Consider the following 18,103-nt stretch of genomic DNA (forward strand, 5'->3'; position numbering starts at 1 on the left):
TTTTAAAAAATATTTTTTAAATAGATTAGGGAAGCTATAAACTTGTTCCACCGTGATGTCTGTTTCTCATGCTTGCCCTAATGAGCTGTGCATTCCCCTTGACCTTTCACACGTGCAGCAGCTTCTCCAATTTTGTTCAAAACTCAAGTAGTTAGCTCTGCCCGAACACACCTTGGACACCCACAATGGGAATGGAGTCACTCTCATTTCACTTCAGCTTTATAAAACATTCAGTTTATGCCCTAGAATGTGTGCACTAGATAAATCAGATTTCAATATGATTCCAAAATATAGAATGTAAGCTATAAGGAAGAACATAGACTCTCATCTCAAATTCCACATAGGTCACTATGTGGCACTGTTTCCAAGATGAAATGAAGGTTTTCAGAGTTTTATAAACTCAACCTCAGTGTCCATGTATACACTTTCCAAATATTAACTAGGATACTCTGCATCTCCGATAAACTATAGTGGGCCCTCCTCCTCCAAACCTCCAACCACTGCTATCTGGTTCTAAAGCATCCATGTGTCATTGGTTCTGCCGGGTGTCAAATTTCTTTTTGGAGGTGTTATATTTAAATTTCTGAAAGAGATGGCAGTAACACTTAGCTCTATACCCCTCACCTACCTCCAAAGGGATCCAAGGGCAATACTTTGACTTAATATTTTCAGGTTAATTACTCTCTCTCTCTCTCTCTCTCTCTCTCTCTCTCTCTCTCTCTCTCTCTCTCTCTTTGGTTTAGAAGGACTTTAGTAATGCAATCTTCAAGACCACAAAAGGTAAAGGAGTTTACCTGCACCCAAAACTACTGACACCACATGGTGGGCGATGACAACGGTGCCCAATTCCTTCTTCACGTGGTATAACAGGCAAAGGATATCTGGAGTGTTAGTTTTCTTTAGCTGACTTTCTTTTCCTGGAGCCAAAGGAAGACTCAGACATAGCATGTTTAAGAACACAGGCACTGAGTTTATCCTGTCTGGGTTCGAATTTCACACATTGCTAGCTGTGTGACTTTGGGGAAATTAATTAAGCTTAACTTTCTCCTCTATAAAATAGTTAATAACCACATGTTCCTTATAGGGCTTCAATGTACGTAGTAATGTATGTATGTAACATGCCTAGCCCATGGTAAGCACTCAGTAAGTCCTAGTTTTATTATTTCATTTATTTACTCAACAAACACTGAAAATGTATTGCAAAGCATTTTACGGATGGAGAAACTTAGGCACACAATCACGTGCAGCTATCCAAAGTTACTGTTGAGATAAAACTGGGACACAGATGTCCTAATGTAGATTTTTATCTCAGCAGGCTAAGCTGGTTTTCTTAACGCGCTATTAAAAACCGAACTTAGATATAGGAAGTTTCTCAAAAAAAATGATACATTTTAAAGAAAAGCTAATTTCTTGTTTAGGTTTTGTGAAGGGTGTCTTTCAGATCTGTCTAAAATGTTTTCTTGAGCAGAACAAAATAAGACTGAGATATACATGTGACCCACATGAAAAAAATGCCAACAAATCCTTAAAACGCACAAAAATCTATCTCACTGCTTTACCTCTGTCACGCACAATCTAAAAATATGTCTTGTAGTCAAATAAAGGCCTAGGGTTTTTATTTCTTTAATTGTACATATTGTCTTTATTTCTTCATAAAATGAGATTATAATAAATTTTAATCAATACTATATATAATATCAGAAATAATCAATAAAGACAATGAGTGAGGGGCAGGAGGAGAAAGAGTTTCTTTCAACTGAAGATTTATTTTCTCAAATGAGTGCTTACTCCCAGAGATTGCCAAAGTCAAGTTATTATACTAAATAGTTTAGCCCACATTCATCCTACCAAATGCTGATTTTAGATCCCCTATTAAACAAATATTACTTAAACCTTCAATTTTCATATTACTACTGAATTGAAATTTTCAAATTCTGTAAGCCCAGAATAACATAAGAACGAATAAAAGACTATAAGATGAAATCACATTAAATATACATTTCTTCATGTATTCTAATAGGAATCTGAACATATGATACTTGGGTTGTTTTTGCACAACAATGCAAAAATATGTTTATTATAAAAGTGATAAAATCTATAACTAGTTATTGTGATCACTAAAATACTTCATTATCTATTCAGGACCTATCTAACCTTGAGACTTTTTGCCATTGAAAGCATAGAAATTGATTACCTTAAGGCTGTCCAAAGAATTTGACCAAATTTAATTAATGTTCTACAGGTAGATTTTCCAAACATCTTTAACCAGAAAGCTGAGGTTTGATGGGGTAAAGTAGACATATTTCATGACATGAATATTTCAAAGTATTGAAACCTGATTTTTCCTAAATACCTCTAATTGAAAACTATACCAAAATTGAAATGAAAATAAATTTTGAAATAGCCATGAATCAAAATGTATATTTTGAATGACAGCAGTTCTATGGCTTATAATCATTTCTTTAGCCCACATATAAACCTCTTTATGATTCCATAATTGTGCGTTTCTGATGCAGATAATTTATTCTAAGAAAAGCAAGATAGTCCTGTTCTGTGTAAGTGCATATAAAATTTATTCTGCTGTGAGATATAACCTTGATAAGAAAAGATAGTGGAAATGAATACTATTACAAATGACATAACTTTTTACGCAAAACTGACACTTGACAGTGTCATTTACAATAACACTGAGTCTTTTAATCCATGTAATTTCTGGAGTGTCTTATCTATTGTACATGGTACTTACCAGTTTTGGGTCACATTGTGACACAGCTCTGAGCTTAATATTCATTTTTATGTTCCCCCTCCCCTCATACGATAGCAATTTTGAAGCTGATCAAAGTAAGATTTCTCCTCATTAAGTAGGAGTTGAGATTAATCTATTCATTCATTTCACACTCTTTTGTGGAGTGCCTATTTATTATGTGCCAGCCAGGGACCTGTGCTGAGAAAAATCCATCGTCCCTGCTCTCATATCGCTTAGAGTCTAGTGGGGGAACAAGACTGTTAACCAATAGTCACACAGAAAAGTATATAATTTAAAGGTGATTAAATGTTATGAAGAAAAATTATAGGGTACCATGAGCTAAAACAGGGAGACTCTAATTTATTTTGGGAGATCAGGGAAAGCCTTCCTGAAAACCTGATAATTAAGGTCAGAACTAAAGAAAGAATGTGAGTTGGCTGGGAAATTCAGTGAAGAAATAAAGTAGACCTTCCTCCATACCTTTTCACCCCACATACCTCTTACACACATAGTGTATTAGCCACAGGTTTGGTATAAAGCCTGTCCTCATCTCAAGGACTGGACTCCTGATTGGTCCAATCAAATCTCCTTGCCATAGTGATTTGTTCAGAGATGGACTGGCCTAAGCCAATCAGTACATGACAGACTTCAGGTTGAAGTAATTGATTCTTAGTGGACGTGTGACCCAAGTTGGATTAATCAGAATGATCATCAGGGCTTCTGTTTGAAGGAGGGAGGTAAAGAGCTGTTTTCTCTCCCTGGGCGTGAACAAGGACATGTAGCCTGGGAGCTAGCAGCTGCCATCTCTCTATCAGGAGAAAACCCAGCTTGAAAATAAAACCAACATACAGGAGATGGAAGAACCAGGGTAATTACAGTGAAACAGAGCCCTCATGGTATTATGAACTGAAAGCTAAACAAACCCCTGGTCCATCCGACTTGGGTTTTTTGTTGGCTATCAAAAGAATTCTGTTACAGGCAAAGAGGATTCCTGGCAGAGGAAACAGCCTATGTGAAAATTCTGAAGCAGGAAAGAGTGTGATACAATGTTAGATACTTCTTGTTTCCAAAATAGATCCAATCCTTTGCTCCCTAAGAACGCTAGGCTCCTGGTCAACTCCAAAGCTATGCTACACTGTTCTCTCTTCTTTGGTATGTTTTCCACCTGCAATCTGCCTATCAAATCCTACCCATTCTTCAAAGTCCTTCCTCCTTCTCCACAAAGTCTTCTCTAATCATTCTCACCCATAATGATACCCCTTATCCATACTGATCCTAGCCAACATTTTTCCAATTCCAGTTTCCACATCTACTGTATCACTCAAGCTCTCCATCTAACCTGTTCTCAGTGTAATTTTGCACCTGCATGCCTTCGCCCAGCATATTTTATATTTCCTTAGCTTGGAATGAACTTTCTCTTACACTATCTATTGAAATCCTACATACCCTTCAAACATCAATAATGCCACCTCTCTTGGAAAGCCTTCTCTAATCCCCTAGTAGGACACGACCATGTTAGTTTCTCCCACTATATTGTCCTTTCTTGTGCACAGGGACCATCTTTTATTCAACTTTGAGTTCCCACTGCATTACTACAACAGAGACACTAGAGACAAATGTTTCTGAATAAATAAGAGAATGAATGGATGGATGGATTAATAGATTGACAGATTTCTCTCTCTCCCTCTCTCTCCAAATATATAGTTATAGTTATAAATATTATATACATATATAAATATATATATTTCTTAAAAAAAAGAACCACATCTATTTTTTTAAATCCTCTCAGTACATAGCAGAATACACAGGCATATTGTAGGAACTAAATATAAATATTTATTAAATGAGAAAACTTACATATGAAATGCTAGAATTTCAAATAATTAGAAGTATGAGAGTTTAAGCAAATCTGTGGATGATGTTATTCTTTTGTTTTAAACTGGAAGCTATAGAATGCCATTTAGCCACTTTACCTTTAATGTCAAGAGTTAAGCACATTTTTTGCTTATGACATAAATCATCAGAACCATTACTAAAGTCTCTGATGTACAAGGATAGGGAGTTAATAGAAACCAGAATTGTTGTTCGTGCGATTAAATTTTGGTGAACCGTGTTTAAATAGCAAATAGCTTCAGCTATAAATACTGGAGTAAAAGAACTAATGACCAATGTTTATGTCCACCTATGAAATGCTCTTTTGAAATGGCAAATAGATTTTTACATTGAGAATGTCTTTAATGAATCAAACTGGAAACTTAATTGTTTTATTAGAATAAGTAGCCTCAGATTTTTGTTAGGCTAAGATTTTTGTACCACTCATGCAATGTTTGGAAGGAATATAATTGGTAGAGATGTTTGGAATGACAATTTGACATTATCTATCAAAATGTAAAATATGCATAACCTTTGACCCACTGAACAGATTTTCAGGAACCCATCCCAAGTGAAAACTCACACTAGAATACAAAAAAATATGTACAAAAAATGTTTGATGTAATATTATTACTGGTTGGAGACAAATACACATCAGTATGAGAATGGTTATATAAACTGAAATATTTCGATACTACAGAATACTATACTGCTGCTAAAAAAAAATGACGTGAATCTGTATGTATAGATATGGAAGAATGTCAATGATAAATTCTTGCAGAAATTGAGTGGTGAGTACTTGCTCTTCTCTCTGCTTCTTGAATGTTTACAAATTTCCATAATACAAAGGGTTTTTAAAATATAATCTAGAGATCTACTTTTGTGTGGTTATCTAGAAGCTTCTAGAGAGCACAACCCCCCCCCGAAGAACAACAAAAAGCCAGATAATTATGATTTTCTACAAAATCATAATTTTTGCTGAATCCATTAAAGACCTGAGTACACAAGGCAACTAAATGAACTAAATCCCCCAAAGTAGCAAGCTCTTCCAAGATAAAAAGGGGAACACATGAATTTTTGCCTATGAATACAGCTTCTTAGCCTGCTGAAAGTAGCTTGATGTAGGAAAAACATGAGCTTTGGTATCTCCCAGGCCTTTGGCTGGGGGACCATATGCAGAATACTGAGCATCAGTTTCTTTATTTGCAGAATAGAACAGGAGGTAGGGGAAAGTAATGCTTACTTTTGTGGTTGCTTATGGAAATTAAATGAGCTCAGTATGAAAACGACTGGTCCTGTACTTGGCATATGAAAGACACACACTACAAATGTTCAGTTCCCTCTCTCCTGACCCATCACTATTCTTTTGCCACATATTTTGTTTTACGGATTTATCCACTGTTCAGAGATCTTGTTGCTATCTAACACTCTTAAGACTAATACTTTGGTCCAGAAAACCATATTCCTGGTTCCCTTGCTCATGGCTGCCCTGTGAACTGCTTTATTTGTCAACTTCTTGTCCTTCTTCCTCAACACTTTAAGACATTTCTTCAGCCCTCCTTCATCTCCCATCATAACTGTGTGTGTGTGCGTGTGTGTGCTTACTGATGTTATTTTTTAATCCTGTTATAATGATTACAATTAAGCTGAGTTATTTCTCTGTCTCAGTGAATAAATGACACATGGGAATATTTCTAGGCAACAAATGAACCTATACTTAGACAGTTTTACATCCTAGTTCTTGACCAATTCATCTTCCCTCTTAAAATAATACTGTGTCCGAGTGACAGGAGAAGTTAGAGAATGTCTAGCCCATCCTCCAAGACAGGCAAGTCAGCCAGTTAATGGCAGAGCCAAGACTGAAACCCAGGCCTCCTGCTTCACCCTGCCATTATAAAGCAAACTGACTAAACGATTTTGAAAAAAATCAAGTAACTATGCCCAGCTCTATAGTATAATTAAGATCTATAAAATGTGTAAAAATGCCATGGTGAAGGCTTTGATGGGTGAAAACACTTCAAGAAAAGAAGTAATATCAATCCAAAGTTGTAGCAGCATTCATTATTATTATTGCTATTTTTCAAACAACTGAATTGTTTTAGTTCATTGTAATATTGTATTCTGGAAAAAAAAAAATTTTTTGCCACCCCTCCCGTAGAATCTGGGCTGACCTCAGTGACCTGCATGATCTATAAAACACAGCAGAAGTGAGATCCTGGAACTTCTGAAGCTAAGTCATAAGAAATCGTGCAGCTTCCACCTGGGTCTCTTAGAATCCTCTCCCTGAATACCCTGAGCTGTCAGGTAACAAGTCAAATTTACAACTTTGCAACAACAAAATAACCAACTTTAAAAATGGACAAAGTATTTGAATGAACATTTCTCGAAAGAAGACATACAAATGTCCAAAAGCACATGAAAAGATGCTCAACATCACTAGTCATTAGCAAAATGCATATAAAACCACTTCACACCCATTAGGACACTTATTATCAAAAACATATAAAATAAAAACCGTTGGTAAAGATGTATAGAAATTGGAATGCTCAAGTAGAAGGGTGCAACTGCTCTGGAGAACAGTTTGGTGACTCCTCAAAAAGCTAAACATAGAATTGCCATAGGATCCAGCAATTCCACTCCTATGTATATGAAGTTGTGATAATTAAGTTTGCAAACTTATTACAATGATGTTAATAACCTTTTTTTATATCAGAGGGATTATTCATTATGAATTTGTACCAACTTGACAAACAGCTAACCAAGTTTACTATTTGGAAGTGCTGAAAAGGCAGCATGAAAAAGTTAGACGACCTGAACTTTTCACCAACAATTCATAGCTCTTGCATCACGACAATGTCCCAGCTCACACAGCACTGTCTGTGAGGGAGTTTTTAGCCAGTAAACAAATAACTGTATTGTTTATACAAATAACCTTCCCTACTCACCTGATCTTGTCCCCAATGACTTCTTTCTTTACCCAAAGATAAAGGAAATATTGAAAGGAAGAAGTTTTGATGACATTCAAGACATTATGGGTAATACGATGACAATGCTGATGGCAATTCCAGAAAAAGAGTTCCAAAATTGATTTGAAGGGTGGACTAGGTGCTGGCATCAGTGCATAGCTTCCCAAGGGAAGTACTTAAAAGGTGACCATAGTGATATTCAGTAATGAGGTATGCAGCACTTTTTCTAGGATGAGTTCGTGAACTTAATTGTTCTACCTCACATATCCAAAGCAATTGAAAGCAAGAACTGAAACAGATATTTGTACATTCATGTTCACAGCAGCATTAGTCACAATAGCCAAAAAGTGAAAACAACCCAAGCATCCATCAATAGATGAATGCACAAGCAAAATGTGGTATATATACAATGGAATATTATCCAGCAATAAAAAGGAATGACGGTCTACTACATGGGCAAAGCTTACAGACATGCTAAGTGAACTAAACCAGACACAGAAGAATGAATATTGCATGATTTCACTTATATGAGGTATCTAGAATAGAAAAGTTCATAGAGACAGAGAGTAGAATGGTGGTTACCCAAGTTTAAGGGGTGGGGCTAGTTATTGTTTAATGGGTAGAGTTTCAGTTTGGGATGATGGAAAAGTTCTGGAAACGGACAGTGGTTGTACAACTTTGCAAATGTACTTAATGCCATTAAATTTTACACTTAAAAATGGTTGATATTGTAACTTTTATGTTATATGTATTTTGCCACAGGAAAAAATGGCAAACTATGTCATACATTTTTTAAGAGGGAAGAGAAGGAAAGGGGATGGCGAGAAAAAGGAGGAGAAGGAGAAGAAAAATCCTAATTCTAATACCTTGAGATCATCACTGGAGAGACAACATGTAGGTGCTCTGGTTGATCAGCCCAGCTGATCCTGACATTTGAACCATCCCTGCAGGTGCCAAACAAGGGAGTGAAGCTATCTTAGGCCCTCCGGAACAGCCTAACCTGCAGCTGATTCTCTGAGTGACCTCAAGCAATGTGACTTGAAACTGAGGACTTATCCATCTGAGTCCCGCCCTGCTTCTTAAAATCATAGACATCATAAAGTAGTTGCTGTTTTAACCTGCCAGGTTTCTGGATAATCTGTCATACAGCAACAGGTAACCAGAACACATCCCCTCTATTTTCTGCAAGTGAGTTGAAATGATGGTCCCTAAGGTGAAACTAAAAGCGTGATATTGGTACAAATACCACTCCGTCCAGTTTGAGGAGGTTTGGAGAAATGTTTAGATGGTATATAATACTGGTCCCCCTCACATTGGGCAAAGGCAACAACAATTTACATTAAACATTGTACCCTAGTTTGCTGGTAAAGATCCTTTACAAACACAGGCCAAGTCAGTCATAAATTTAAAAGTTTACAGACTGCATTTTGTTTTCATTCAAAATGAGGTTACTTTGATTAAGTCCCATGCAGGGAGTAGAATGTCATCAAAGTAAAATTATTCCCTTTACTAAAATCACAATGAGGAAAGTGATATTTTTCCACACAAAAATATTATTTCTTTCTCCACTTGAAAAGCAGAATGATGAAAGCTACTTCTTAATCCTTTGTCCTAAAATTGGAAGGTGAACATGCTTCCCTTTGCCTGTAAACCAGGGGCTGCTCTTCAGTGCCCCAGTGGAGAGCGGTATCTCATTTAAGACAAAAATGAATAGTACTATTCATATACTATGAATAGTGGTTATAACAGATGTCAGGAGACCTGAGTTCTCCATTCCTTTTCACCTACCATGTAACGTGGGCAGGACATATGACCTCCCTGGAAGTCAGTTTCTTCATCCACAAAAAGGGAATATTTTGGTTACCCACTGGAATCAGCAACCTAAAATAGTATAATACTTGACATCTTGATGCCGAGGCTGCACCCCAGACCAATTACATCAGAAGTTTTGTAGATAGGACTCAGTCTTCAGGATTTTTCTAAAATCCCAATGTTTTCCAATACAAAGTCAAGGCTGAGAAACTACTGAACTGGAAGAGTAAGGCACAGAGAAATCTTTGAAATTTCCATCCAGCTCCAAAAATTTCATAACCTAGCTATTTTCTCCACACACCAAAAGAAAGGGCAGTCCTCTTTTTGCACTTAGCGCAGTCATGGATGGCTCTTAGTCCCAAGAAGCATCTGAAATGTGTTGCATCTCCATAGCATTGGCTGCTGGGTAAACTGATCAGTGTGTTCGCTTCTTGTCCCTCGATTGGTTTCCACAAGCTGAGGGAAATGTCTCCCTCTCATCATTTTCCCAAGGAACAGACTTAAGTATGCCCTAACAGGAGATGAAGTAAAGATCTGCATGAAAGTTCATCAAGAATAATGGCAAAGTTCAAACTAATATAACCTCCCCTGCTGGTTTTATGGACGACATCAGCATTGACCAGACTGTAGAGAATTTCTGTCTGATCTATGACACCAGAGGTAGCTTTGTCATTCATCATGTTACACTTAAGGAGGCCAAGCACAAGTTGTGCAAAGTGAGGAAGATCTTTGTGGGCACAAAAGGAATCCCTCATCTAGGGACCCTTGATGCTCACATAATCTGCTTTTCTGAGTCTCTCATCAAGGTGAATGACACCATTCAGATTGATTTGGAAACTGGCAAGATTTCCCAACTTGATCAAGTGTGACACTGGTATGGTGATCCAAAGTGCCAACCTGAAAAGAACTGCTATGATCACCAACAGAGACATACTGGTTCTTTTGATGTGGTTCATCTGAAAGATGCCAGTGGCAACAGCTTTGCCACCTGGCTTGCCAACAGTTTCATTATTGGCAAAGACAACAAGACATGGATTTCTCTTCCCTGAGAAAAAGATATCCACCTCATCATTGCTGAAGAGAGAGACAAGAGACTGACGACCAAACAGAGCAGTGGGTGACCTGATTTCTAGGTGACCTGATTGGAAGAGTCTTTGTACTTAAAGATAATACAGCATAAATAAATACATACATACATACATACATACATACATATTGTGTGACATGGTACCCAAAAACATTATCATTCCTTTAATAAATATTTAACACATACTATATTCCAGGCATTCTGCTTGACATTAGAGATAGAAAACAGAGTTCAGCATTCTAGATAAAGGGGTGGGGTGGGGTGTGGAAGGGATATCAAAAAGAAATACAGTATTCACAGGAAGAAATGAAATGGTCAATTCTCCTTGGAGGAGGGAAAAGAGATTCAAAGAGGAAATAATTTAAGCCAAGTCTTCAAAGATAAATTGGCACTTCATAAAGGTAGGGCGCATGTAGTGGAGAGAAATAGGACATCTCCAGTTGTCTAGCACTCTGGTGTCTAACATTTACACATAAAGTTATTGGTGGAATTAAGTAGGAACATCTGTTTGGTCAATTCTGTGACATCAATGTGAACCACTTTTCTAAAAGGGCTTGGCTTATGAAGACAGAAATGGCTCAAAGGGAGTGTGATAATACAACTAATAACAACACCTACCATTTATGAGGTGGGTCCATGGGCCAGCACTGTGCTAGGTGCAGGATATTCACAAGTTCAGTGACTTCTGATCACATAAGCAAGATGCCTCAGAATGTTCAAGGACTATAATGTGGCAGATCATTTGGGTTTGTTCTGTGTGGTCCTGGATTAAAACTAGGATCAATGAGTGGAAGCCATAGAAAAGACAGATTTCAATTCAACCAAAGGAATAGCTACCAAAAAGACTAAACTAAGATGGACCAAATAACATCTGGACAAAAGTAAGTCTTTCACTTTTTAACACTTTAATACTTTCCTTTATAATAGACAGTTTTTACCCCCAAACTACTTAGAAACAAATAACAAGAGGCAAAGGCAGAATTTAAAGAATTCTGATTCCTTAATGGTTTATTATTCCTCTCACTCATGACTACACCTCTATTTCCTACAAGACCAACAAGCAAAAAAGATAGGTAAATAGAAGTTCTTGACTCATAGGTGAAATACAATTTTTTTTAATTAAATTTATTGGGGTGACAATTGTTAGTAAATTTACATAGATTTCAGGTGTACAATCCTGTATTACATCATCTATAAATCCCATTGTGTGTCCACCACCCAGAGTCAGTTCTCCTTCCATCACCATATATTTGATCCCCCTTACCCTCATCACCCACCCCCCACCCCCTTACCCTCTGGTAACCACTAAATTATTGTCTGTGTCTATGAGTTTTTCTTTCTCATTTGTTTGTCTTGTTCTTTCATTGTTTTTGGTTTATATACCACATATCAGTGAAATCATAGGGTTCTCTGCTTTTTCTGTCTGACTTAGGTGAAATACAATCTTAAGCAGCTCAAATACATTTGATTCAACTGGGATTTGTTCACAATACATACGGGGTTTCTCACAAAACTTTGACAGGAAAGTGGTACTTGAAGCCTCTGCAGTTATGTATGGCTTACTCAAGATTTATAGTCTCCTCTTCTGGTTGTAGAGTTAGACTGGTACCCAGACTGCCAGTTCTAGTGAAAAGCCCCTTGCCTGGGTTCTTCTTGTTCCCTGCCACCCATCAATGGATCTACTTACCCATTTGCTTTTTACTCTGAGCCCCTTGCTTTGACAGATGGTTTTAACTTCAAATTACAAATAATTTTCTCTCTGGGTACTACTCAGTCCCTAACTTACATTTAACATTTTAGGTAATAGACTGCCATTCATCATCTTAAGCAATTTACAGATTTAAGCCTACATTGTGTGTGTATGTAAATACATATGTGCTGTAGTACAAATAACTTCATGCTCCAGTATGGCCACACACAACATTCTGAACCAGAGGAAGGCAGAAATGAGGAAGCCTCCAGTAAGCTGAGGATTCTCCGCGACCCTATCACCACTTTACCATACTTGAAGGACTCCATAACCCTACAACTTACAGAATTGTTGAAGAAGGGCCTCCAAGTGTCAGGTGGATAAGTTACATTACATGGAATTGTTCTCCCAAGTCTAAGAATCTGTGATTCTCTGATCATTAACTTTAGTTGAGATCAGCCTTGAAATGGGACAATTTCCCACATCTGTTTTTCAGTGACAAGTTATAAATCATCATGGCTGCCTTACTGAGATCAGCAGGGGAAAGGGATGGGAGGGTCAAAATACAAATGAATAATTTATTTACTGTTTGGTTGCAGCCAAGATTCCAAAAATTAGTAAGACATGGTCCCATACTCAGAAAGTTCATAGTCGAGTGGGGCAAACAGCCATTTGAGACCATTTTGGAACAATGTGGCAAACAAAGTGATTTTTTAAAAATGTGTACAAAGTATCATGGGACCGCAGAGGAGAGTCACCCAGCCTACCTTGGGTAGGGTGCAGAATTTGGAAATCATCTGGACGAAGCGATTACTAAAACAGTTTTTAAAATAAAAGTAGATTGGAGGGACAACCAAGATGGCGCAGTAGGTAACTACTGCATTTACCTTCTCTCACAACCACATCAAAATTACAACTAATCTACAAAACAACCGTTAGTGAGAATCGCCTAAAATCAAGCCGAACTGAAGCCTTTCAACTAAGGATGTGCAGAAGAAGCCACCTCCAGACTGGTAGGAAGGTCCGAAACACGGAACAGGAGAGTCCCACACCTGTGTGTGACCATTAAAGATCGGGAGGGCTATTTCAGCTGTGGGAGTCCCCCCATCCCCTAAAGGAGCGAGAGATACCAGCCTCATCCCAGCCCAGGGTTCCAGTGCCAGGGAGAAAGTCCCCATAATTTTTGGTTGTGAAAACCAGCGGAGCTTGTGACTGAGTAAGACAGTGTGGCTGCACTCACAGGCGCTCCTCTTAAAGGGACTGCACGTGGACTTACCCACCACTGGAATCACTCACTCTGAGCTCCAGCGCTGGGGCAGCAGCTGGAAAGGCGACAGGAACAAATGGTGGGGAATTGAGTTGTCTGGCCTGGGATGGGAGCTGGAGAGGCGGCTTTCTCCTGGATGGGGGAGCTGGCAGACGCCATTGTTTCTTTGCTGAGCCCTCCACCTTCCTAGTGTATGAACACAGGTGGCTGCCATTTCTGAGTTTCCGCTCTTCGTTGGCCCTGCCCTGGCGATTTCAGACCCGGCCCCGCTCAACTTTGGGGCACACCCAGCCTGCTTTCAGTGTCTTTCTCATGCAAACTGCCTGCCTTGGCTCAAGCTGCACATTCCTAGGGTTTCTCAAAGGTTCACAGAACCCAGACAAACAACATCTGGCTTGAGCATGTCCTATACCTCTGGCTGAGCAGCCCCAAGCAGTCACTAGTGGCAGCCGGCCTTGGTTCATGGCTTGACCTCTCAAAGATGCTTCCAAGCACAACACAGGTAGCATACCTCTGCAGATTTCTTTCTGGCTCCTGCTAGGTGGTCCCGGGTGGGGCTCGGGCTGTGGCTGAAGTAGACCTACAGTGGATCCCCTCCAAGGTAGTCCTGGGGCTGGCGCCCCCAGTGGCCAGCTTCAAAACGAGCTTGAGCATCACCTAACCATCTTCAAGTACGACACACCCAAGAGACGGATTGGGCAGGCGCCAGAATCCTGCTGAGGCAGATCCTACTCTGTAGGATCAGGCCCTGCACAACAATCCTTCCACTGTAGTCAAGACCAGCCCTTACAACCAGTGAGCCAAAGGGTCAGTCCCTCACAGTGATGTGCATTTATCAACCAAGGCTCAACTACAAGAAGAGGGCATGCACAACCCACACAGGGGACATACCTGGAGCGCATGGCTCAGGTGACCAGAAAGACTGCACCACTGAACCCTACAGCACACATACTATGTAAGGCCGCTTTACAAAGACTGGAAGACATAGCAGCCCTACCTAATACACAGAAACAAACACAGGGAGGTAGCCAAAATTGGGAGACAAAGAAACATGTCCCAAATGAAAGAATAGAACAAAGCTCCAGAAAAAGAACTAAGCAAAATGGAGATAAGCAATCTGTCAGATGCAGAGTTCCAAACACTAGTTATAAGAATGCTCAATGATCTCATAAAAATCGAGATGTTAACCGTGAAAAACAACCAGTCAGAAATAAATGATACAATAATGGAAATGAAGAATATATTACAGGGAACCAGTAGTAGATTATATAAAACAGAGGATCCAACCAGCAATGTAGAAGATAAGGTAGCAGAAAATACCCAACCAGATCAACAAAAAGAAAAAAGAATCTAAAAAATTGAGGAAAGTTTAAGGGGCCTTCAGGACAATATCAAGTATACAAACATTCGCATTATAGGAGTACCAGAAGGAGAAGAGAGAGAGCAAGGAATTGAAAATCTATTTGAAGAAATAATGACAGAAAACTTCCCTAACCTGGTGAAGGAAATGGACATACAAGCCCAGGAAGCACAGAGAATCCCCAACAAGATAAACCCAAAGGGGCCCAGACCAAGACATAACATAATTAAAATAGCAAAGGTTAAATACAAAGAGAGAATCTTAAAAGCAGCAAGAGAAAAGCAGTTAGTTACCTACAAGGGAGCCCCCATAAGACTGTCAGCTGATTTCTCAACAGAAACTTTGCAGGCAAGAAGGGAGTGGCAGGAAATATTCCAAGTGATGAAAAGCAACAACATATAACCAAGATTGCTCTTCCCAGCAAGGTTGTCATTTAGAATTGAAGGACAGATAAGGAGTTTCCCAGACAAGAAAAAGCTGAAAGAGTTCATCACCACCAAACCAGTATTACAAGGACTCTTAGAGGGACTTCTTTAAGATGGGAGGGGGGCTAAAGACAGGTGAAAGAAGAAGGGATTAAGAAGAACAAATTGGGTATTATACAGTAGTCATGGGGATGTAGGGTAGAGCATAAGGAATATAGTCAATAATATTGTAATAACTAGGTATGGTACCAGATAGGTACTAGATCCATTAGGATGATAGATAGGAATGGGGTTGGGGGCAGGGTGAAAAAGGTGAAGGCATTAAGAAATACAAATTGATAGTTAATATGGTATGAGGAATATAATAAAAAATGTTGTAAAGATCATGTAAGGTGCCCGATGGCACTGGACTTATCAGGGGGACCATGTCATAGACTGTGTAGAGGCCTGACCAATGCGCTGTACGCCTGAAGAGCTGAAGTAGAATAATATTGAATGTCAACTATAGCTAAATATATACATACATATAGTCATGGGATGTGGAGTACAACACAGGGAAGATAGTCGATGGTATTGTAACAGCTATATAAGATGTCAGAGGGGTAGAAAGCTTGAGGGATGGGTTATCACTTTATGAGGGGTTTTTGAGGGGTTTATTACGTTGCTTTGTACGCTTGAAACTAATAAAAACATTAATTAATTTTTGTAAAGTAGATTTATACTAGCACGTAAAGGGAGATAGCAGCATTCTGGTGTTGTATTGTGTATGGAGGGGGAAATTCTACTTTGGGACAGAAATGTCAAGGCTAGTGTGGGTGAGACTTGGGAAGTCAGCAGGGGCCAGACCACAGGAGGCTTAAATGCCTCATTAGGGCATCTGGGCTTTACCTTGTTGGAAGGAGGGAGCCATTGTTGAGTCTTAAGCAAGATAATGACATGGTCAGACAACTCTCTCTGGCATGGTTTTGTAGAAAACTAACCTGGGGAGACAAGAGAGGAGACAGGGAGTAGTTAGGAGATTGTTATAGTAATCCAGAGAGGAGGTGATTAGGGTGACACCTGAATCTGGGTGTCAGTAATTAGGGGAGAAAATTAAGTTGAGAAATATTATGTAGTGAATTTGGAAGACAGTTGGTCGCGGGGGTGTCAAAGAGTGGGGATCAGGGACAACTTCCAGGTATCTACCTAGAGTGTCACTTCCCCAGTGAGGCATTTCTTGTCCACTTTATTAAAACTAGAACATCATCCTTGCCAGCATTTTCTATCCCCTTTCCCCCTACGTCTTTCTCTGTAGCTCCTATAACATTTTATGTCATTCCATTACCATCTGTCTCTCCCCACTAGAATACATGAGCTTCTTTGGGACAGAGATTTTGTCTCTTTTGTTCATTGCTGCATCACCAGTACCAGGAGCGGCGCCTGGATCCTCCTATGTGCTCAATAACTACCTGCTGAATGAATGAATGAATGAATGAATGATGGTGGTGGTGCTAAGAAACTGAGAAGAACACAGGAAGAGGAAGAGGTCTAGAGAGAAAGATGTTGAATTCAGTTTAGGACTTTCTGGACTACTCCAGGGAAGGCTCTGTAGGAAAGATAAAGCTATGCAGAATCTCAGAATGTTAGATCTGACAGACGCCCCAGAGACAGTGTGGTATAGAGTTCCTTCATTTGGGAAAGAAAAAAACACGTCCAAAAAAGTGAAGTGCCTTGTCCATGGCAAGACAAACACTAGCTAGATATTAGCACCACTAAGCGCAACTCCCAGGCCTCCTGTTTCCAGCTCCATGCCTTTAATGTTTATGCTTTACATTATCTGGTTTCTGCTGATCTAAGAGATGGTTAAAAAAACATTTGCCTTCGACCTTCAGCTAGAACTTAACTAAGCTGTTAAATCATTGTTTTCTTAGGGCCCACTTGACCAATTAGTCCAGGAAAGAAAACATTTGAGCCCGAACCAAATATAGAAAATCTAATCATGGAGGACCCTTCTCCCCAGGGATCTCATCAAGCTGAGGCTACCTTAGCAGCTGTGCTAGAACAATAGCCATATCAGACTGTATGCCTCACATTAGGCAAGAGGTTGCCTAAACCACTCATAATTTCATCTTTATTTGCTATTTTCAAACAGAGATATAATTTACACATAGTGAAATGTACAGACGTTAAGTGCACAGGTCAATGAATTTTGACAAACATACATCTATGTAACCACCACACCAAAAAAGATCTCTCCTGCCCTTCTCAGTCAAAGTGCCCTCCCAGAGGTGCCACAGTTCTGATTTCTATCACCATTGATTAGTTTTATCAGTTAGATCAATTATTTAAAAAGAAAAAGTGTAGTGTAGATTCTTCTGTGTCTTTCTCCTTTTGCTCATGTCTTTTAGCATCATGTCTGTGAGATTCAGCCATGTTGTTGCTTTTATCAGTAGTTTTATTCCTTCATATTGCTAAGTAGTATTCCATTGTACACTACATTTGTGTATCCATTCTTCTATTAACGGATATTTGGGTTATTTCTCACTTCCGGCTATTGTGAATAAAGCTGCTATAAACAGTCTTGTTTAAATCTACTTATAGACATATGCTTTCATTTCTCTCGGGTAAATACCTACAAATGGGTCATAAGATAGTTACATGTTTCACTTAATAAAGAACTGCCAAATTGTTTTCCAAATTGTTTTTATGATATTACTCTCCCACCAGCAATGTAGTTGATTTCATTTCCAATTGCTTCAAATCCTCATCAATAAAAATGTGGTCAAGCCTTTACATTTTAGCCACAACTCATTTTTTGGTATCCGCTAATACTTTGGAACATTCTATTATCATGGAGAATTTCATATATTTACTAAAACATTAGATATACCCATCACTC

The 18,103-nt window shown here is 38.9% G+C and overlaps 1 pseudogene across 1 annotated transcript; it reads left to right on the forward strand.

Annotated features, from left to right (window-relative positions):
• The first annotated feature begins 9,741 nt into the window (after positions 1 to 9,741).
• On the forward strand, positions 9,742 to 10,517 carry LOC308499041 (small ribosomal subunit protein eS4-like; annotated as a pseudogene). The gene has a single exon. The product of its transcript is annotated as a small ribosomal subunit protein eS4-like (transcript).
• The last annotated feature ends 7,586 nt before the right edge of the window (positions 10,518 to 18,103 follow it).

This window comes from Rhinolophus hipposideros (genome assembly GCF_964194185.1).
Source record: "Rhinolophus hipposideros genome assembly, chromosome: 6".
Lineage (NCBI taxonomy): Eukaryota > Metazoa > Chordata > Mammalia > Chiroptera > Rhinolophidae > Rhinolophus > Rhinolophus hipposideros.